The sequence below is a fragment of the Myotis davidii genome, unplaced genomic scaffold (assembly GCF_000327345.1).
Source record: "Myotis davidii unplaced genomic scaffold, ASM32734v1 scaffold281, whole genome shotgun sequence".
Lineage (NCBI taxonomy): Eukaryota > Metazoa > Chordata > Mammalia > Chiroptera > Vespertilionidae > Myotis > Myotis davidii.
In genome coordinates this window covers 6,746,663-6,753,556 of record NW_006293784.1, presented here as the reverse complement: position 1 = coordinate 6,753,556, position 6,894 = coordinate 6,746,663, and the positions used below count along the sequence as shown (strand labels likewise).

The 6,894-nt window shown below is 41.5% G+C and overlaps 1 long non-coding RNA gene across 1 annotated transcript in view; it reads left to right on the top strand.

The window, feature by feature from the left end:
* LOC107183737 overlaps window positions 1–2,479 on the top strand; it is a 21,950-nt gene extending 19,471 nt beyond the window's left edge. Inside the window, exon 4 of the long non-coding RNA XR_001514553.1 lies at window positions 2,410–2,479. This is a non-coding gene — a long non-coding RNA (uncharacterized LOC107183737). The remainder of the gene's footprint in view (window positions 1–2,409) is intronic.
* The last annotated feature ends 4,415 nt before the right edge of the window (window positions 2,480–6,894 follow it).

Below are 6,894 nucleotides of genomic sequence, written 5' to 3'. Positions count from 1 at the left end.
CAGCAGGTCATTATCTCCCGAGGGTCCCAGACTCTGAGAGGGCACAGGCCGATCTGAGGGACCACCCCTCCCCCCTGAGTGCACAAATTTTTGTGCACTGGGCCTCTAGTTTAATAATAAAAACATTGGCTGAGCTGTACCCCTGCTGTAAAAATTTGATGTATGTAAACATACCATCATATGCCAATAGGCACCTGGCCTTCTAGAAAGTCATGAAAGATCAAAGACAGAAATCATTTAATATGACAATAGATGCATTAACAAGATCCAAATATGATTTAATTACTTGTCCCTGTTTCAGATATTAGCCTGAGAAATTTTGTTTTTCTCAGCACATATTGACTATATTTTAAAGGAAAAGGAGCATACTATAACCTTTGAGTCCATAGAAGAGCAATGTCAGTTTATGTATTTAATGTCTTAAATTGCTTTTATTATCATCTTTGATGGTTTGTAAAAAAAAAGTTAATAGATCCTCTCTCACACATCTGGAACTATAAATCAATACTGTTTAGTAGCTTGTGTCTCTTTGTGCTCACTAATAAACTCATAGCAGCTGATGGTTGTTATTAATCTCTCTCCTCATTAGAGAAGAACATGCTACAAATTCATCATTCTGAATAAGAGTAATGGTGTTTAATCTGTTTCTCTGATCCTTCTCGCTTTATTGTTCATTAAACAATTCATAACGATTATTCAGTTTTTCATACAGAGTTTGGGGTGATAGCATAGCAACGGATTTGACGGTACACTCCTTGGATTTGGGTCCAGACCTCTAATTAGCTGTGTCAGGCATGTTACCTAATCTCTCTGAGCCTCAAATTCTTCACCTGTAAAACAGAGTCATTCCAGTTATCTCACAAGACAGTTATGATGATTAAATGAGATAATACATGGGAATAGCACTACACAAATACCTTTTTAAAACTTTTAATTATTGAAAATTTCAATCATATTCTGAAGTTGGGAGAAGAGGGTAATGTTCTTATATACCTGTTACCTAGCTTCAACAATCATCCGCTCATGGTCAGTGAAGTTCACTACACTCCATTCAATGTCCCCTCTTCCTCCAAAAGAAATATTATAAAATCAATTCCAGATATTATATAGTTCTCATCCTTCATTATTTTAGTATGTATCTCTAAAAATAAAATATATTTAAAAAGAATAACTATAAAACCATGATCATACTTAAAAATTTAATAAATAACCAGTCAGTGTTCATATCCCCAATTGTCTCATAATTTTTAAAAATATATTTTTATTGATTTCAGAGAGGAAGGGAGAGGGAGAGAGATAGAAACATCGATGGTGAGAGAGAGTCATTGATTGGCTGCCTCCTGAATGCCCCCTACTGGGGATCAAGCCCGCAACCCGGGCATATGCCTTTGACTAGAATCAAACCCAGGACCCTTCAGTCCATGCATGGGCTAATGCTCTATCCACTGAGCCAAACCACTTATGGCATGTGTCATAAAATTTTTTATAATTATTTTGTTTGATTCAAGATCTAAATAAGGTCTACACATAGTATTTGGCTGGTATGTATTTTTTTTAATTTAATTTTTAAATACTACTGGGGATGTGCCCGCAACCCAGGTACATGCCCTTGACCAGAATCGAACCTGGGACCTTTCAGTCCGCAGGCCGATGCTCTATCCACTGAGCCAAACCAGTTTTGGCATGTATTTTGATATATTATTGACTAGAGGCCTGGTGCATGAAAATTGTGCACTGGGGAGGAGTCACGGGGGGCGGGGGGGGTGGCCTGGCCAGTCCTTCAGCCTGGCCTGCGGCCTCTCACAGTCTGGGAGCCCTGCGATCCATTGCCCCGCAGAGGGAGGCCCCGTGCACCCACCAGTGCCCAGCCAGGTAGCCTGGGCCTCCCTCTGCAGGACGATCCATCGCAGGGCTCCACGATGGATCGCCCCAAAGAGGTAGGCCCTGCCCACCTGGCCAGGATTCCACGATGAATTGCCCCCGCAGAGGGAGGCCCCTGACCAATCACATCACACCCACCTTGGCTGGCCTGGCACCAGTGGGTGTTGTAGTGTGGTCATCCAGACGGTTGTTCTGCTGTTCAGCCATTCAGTTGATTTGCATATTAAGCTTTTATATTATAGATGAGAGAGGGAGGGAGGGAGGGAGGCAGGGAGAGGGGGGGGGGAGAAAGAAACATTTATGTGAGAGAGAAACACCAGTTGCCTCCCAAATGCATCCTGATAGGGGATCAAACCTACAACCTAGGTATGTGTCCTGACCCAGAATGGAAACCACAGCCTTTGGGAATATGATATCAAAAATCTACAATTGTAATAAGTTCTTCATGATAATGATGCAGTTATAAGTTTGGAAACTGATGGCTTTGTGATGTGTCAACTTGGCTAGTCACCAGTATTTCCTTTCCAGCATGCTTCCTGTTAGATGGAAGACAAGAGATCTTCTCTTGTTATTATTGGAGAAGAAAAAGGAGGCATTCTAACAGGTGTGAGATGGTACCGCATTGTCATTTTGATTTGCATCTCTCGGATGATTAGTGACTTTGAGCATATTTTCATATGTCTCTTGGCCTTCCTTATGTCCTCTTTTGAAAAGTATCTATTTAAGTCTGTTGCCCATTTTTAAAAAAAAATATATTCTATTGATTTTTTACAGAGAGGAAGGGAGAGGGATAGTTAGAAACATCAATGAGAGAGAAACATCAATCAGCTGCTTCCTGCACACTCCAAACTGGTGATGTGCCCACAACCAAGGTACATGCCCTTGGCCGGAATCGAACCTGGGACCTTTCAGTCTGCAGGCCGACACTCTATCCACTGAGCCAAACCGGTTAGGGCTGTAGCCCATTTTTTGATTGAGTTGTTTATCTTTCTTTTGTTAAGTTGTATGAGTTCCCTGTAAATGTTGGAGATTAAACCCTTATCAGTGAAAACATTGGCAAATAAATGACAAGTGCTGGCGAGGATGTGGGGGAAAAAGGAACCCTCATACACTGCTGGTGGGAATCGAAGCAAAATAAGTCAGTCAGAGAAAGATAAATATCACATGATCTCACTCATTTGTGGAATATAATGAACGACATAAACTGATGAACAAAAATAGAACCAGAAACAGAGAAGCATCGATCAGACTCTCAAACCTCAGAGGGAAGGTAGGGGAGGGTGGGCTTAAGGGGGTGAGATAAACCAAAGGACTTGTATATATGCATATAAGCCTAACCAATGGACCCAGACACCAAGGGGTTGAGGGCATGTGTGGGAGGTGGGTGGGGGTAAAATGGGGGAGTAAGGACACATATGTAATACCTTTATAAATAAAGAAAAGAAAAGGAAAGAAAAAGGAGGCAGCAGCCATGTTATAGCATGCACACACCTCCTGATTCATAAGTCGATGTTCAACCACTGAGTCACACTGGCTGGGCCTATGTAAAGATTTTATAGTTGTAATTAAAATCGCTCAACAGTTGACTGTAAGTTAATCAAAAGGGAGATTATCCTGGGTGGCCCTGACTTTATCAATTGGAAGACTTTTAAAAGAGGACTTAGTCCAGGCCCAGCTGCCTTCACTGGTGAATTCTAGCAAACATTTAAAGAAGAATTAATACTAATTCTTCACAAACTCTTCTAAAATATAGAAGAGGGGTGAACAATTCTCAACTTATTCTATAAGGCCATGATAAAATTGAAGACAACATAAAAAAGAAAATTAGAGAATAATATCTCTTACGAATATAGACATAAAAATTTTCAACAAAATATTGGCAAACTGAATCCAGCAGCATGTAGAAAGGATTATCCTATATAATAAAAGCCTAATATGCTAAGTGTCCCGTTGTCTGTTTAACCAATCAAAGCATAATATGCTAATTATATGCTAAAGCCACTCAACCGCTCACTATGATATGCACTGACCACTAGGGAGCAGATGCTCTGACCGGAAGGTTAGCTTGCTTCTGGTTTCTGGCCCATCGGCACTGAGCAAGACAGGCCGGACATGCCCTGGGGCCCTCCTGTGGTCTCTCCCTAGCTGGCCAATGCCCCACATCCCTCCCTGGCCCTGATTGTGCACCCGTGGGGTCCCTCGACCTGGCCTGCATCCTCTCGCAATCCTGGACCCCTAGGGAAATGTTGGAGAGCCAGTTTCAGCCTGATCCTGCAGGCCAGGCCGAGGGACCCCACTGATGCACAAATATGTGCACCGGGCCTCTAGTTCACTATAACCAAGAGAAGTTTATCCCAAATGCAAGGTTGGTTTAATACTTGAAATGAATTAATGTAACACACTATATCAATAGAATAAAGGATGAAACCCATATAATTATTTCAATAGATGCAGAGAAAGCATTTGATAATATCCAATACCCTTTTATGATAAAAGCAATCAATAAACCAGGAATGGAAAGGAACTTCCTCAACCTAGTAAAGGATATCTACAAAAAACTTTCTCTGGGGAGTCCATACTTTCCTTTATTCTTCCATTCCAAAAATTTTGTTTATAACTGATTCCATGTAGGGCAGTCTGGGATAGTCCACTGCCTGGAGCCTGTCTTCTAAGTGTGGGGTTCAGTTTCAAGAAGTCCACTTGCTCACAGGTATATGCCATATATTTCACTCTAGTCTTTATTATTAACTAGAGGCCCGGTGCATGAATTCATGCATGTGTGGGGTCCAGCCGGCCTGCCCTGATTGGAGACGATTGGGCTAGGCCAGACGGAGTAGGGGCCCTGGGCGGTTGGCCAAACTCCCTGTCAAACTCCCAATCGAGGGGACAAGCTGCATATTAGGCTTTTATTATATAGAAAAAAGGTGATATTTTGCCTTTTCCCATCCCTACTGCCTTATACTCTATATTTGGTTCAAAATTAGGGCAGGGAAGAAGGGTGATAGTTATTGACCCCCTCAAAGGTCCCAGCATGAGGCAATAAAATAATTTACAGAAACGTTTTAGACATGCACAATAGTCATTCACAGAGTAATGATTAGAATCTTAGACTTTTTTTAAAAGTTGAAAAGGATCCTAGAGATTATTTAGCAGCTAGCTTCTCACCCACAGCGGTTAAGTAATGTGTACAAGACTACTCAGTCATCTACTGATGTATCAGAACTAGAATTCAAATTTTCTTTTAGCCCACTGCACTTTCCTCCACACCCTGCTGCTTCCTTCATATGCTGAGATAAAAATAGCCTATTATGCTATTTTTATCATCGTATCTGCTTCCTTGAAAATCAGAATTTTGCCGTTGCTATAGATGAAGAAATAAGTGCATTTATGTTAAAGAGTTTGCCTGTGGTAATAGGGCTTATCAGAGGTTGTACTGGAAATGAAAAATAGTACCCTAATTTTAGTTCAAGGCTGTCCTCATGAGATCACTTTTTTTAAAATACTTTTTTTTATTGATTTCAGAGAGAGGAAGGGAGAGGGAGAGAGAGAAACATCAGTGATGAGAGAGAATCATCCATTGGTTGCCTCCTGCATGTCCCCTACTGGGGATCAAGCCGGCAACCCGGTCATGTGCCCTGACCTGGAATTGAATGTGACCTCCTGGTTCATGGGTCGACACTCAACTACTGAGCCATACCACCTGGGCACGAGATCACATTTTCTGTCAAAATGTCAAACTAAAATGAATAGAAAAGTGAGACACCAGGGAAATACAGTCCCTGTAGGAGAGTCTCTGGTTCACATGCTAACTCAACTGATAGTCTCTGGTTCTTTTTCTAATATGATGTCATAGTGTGTTGTGGTATTAAAATTTCGTCCTAGCCTGGCCGGTGTGGCTCAATGGTTGAGCATCAGCCTATGAACCAGGAGGTCATGGTTCAGTTCCCAGTCAGGGCACATGCTTGGATTGCGAGCTTGATTCCCAGTGTGAGGTGTGCAAGAGGCAGCAGATCAATGATTCTCTCTCATCATTGATGTTTCTATCTCTCCCTCTCCCTTCCTCTTTGAAATCAATTAAAGTATATATTTTTTAAAAGAATGTTCTTGGTAAAGCAATAAAATTTAGTTAAAATTTTTTTCTGTTTTTAAAAAAGATTTTCCTCTTATAAGAATAGAAGGAAATGAGGAGAATGGGGTGTCACTGCCTAACCCCAAAGCCTGTGATCTTAATTATGAGTTAACTGCCTCCCCAGATGTGTGAGGTCAAAGGCAAATGTTTAGAACAGAGATTTTCAATGGGTGTGCCCCATTGAAAATTTTAAATCATGCAATATCTGACTGTGTAGTCAGGGCACTGACCTCTTTTCCCTTACCAGCGGTTCTCAACCTGTGGGTCGCGACCCCTTTGGCAGTCGAACGACCCTTTCACAGGAGTCGCCTAAGACTATCCTGCATATCAGATATTTACATTACGATTCATAACAGTAGTAACATTACAGTTATGAAGTAGCAGCGAAAATAATTTTATGGCTGGGTCACAACATGAGGAACTGTATTTAAAGGGCCAGAAGGTTGAGAACCATTGCCTTAGACAGTCAAAAACAATGACAACAGCGCCCTGGCTAGTGTGGATCAGTGGTTGGAGCTTGGGCCTTGCATCCAAGGGTCTTGGTTCAATTCTCAGCCCCTGTCGGGGTGTGTGCTGCAGGCAACCAATAAGTGTGTCTCTCTCTCCTCCTCTCCCCCCTCTTTTCCACTCTGAAAATCAATGAAAAAGATTTCCTCTGATGAGGATTAACCAAAAAAACAAAAAAAGAAACACAACAGCCAACACAACAACCACCGCCTGGTGTGAATGAGTCAACATTATATCTATTATTTTATCAGATTAGCAAAACGAATCTCTTTTGGAGTGCACAGAATTCTAGTAATTAGTTTATGTGTGCCATGAGATGAAAAAGGTCGAAAATTGCTGCTTTCCACTGTAGTTTACTCTTGCCTGTTTACAAAAAT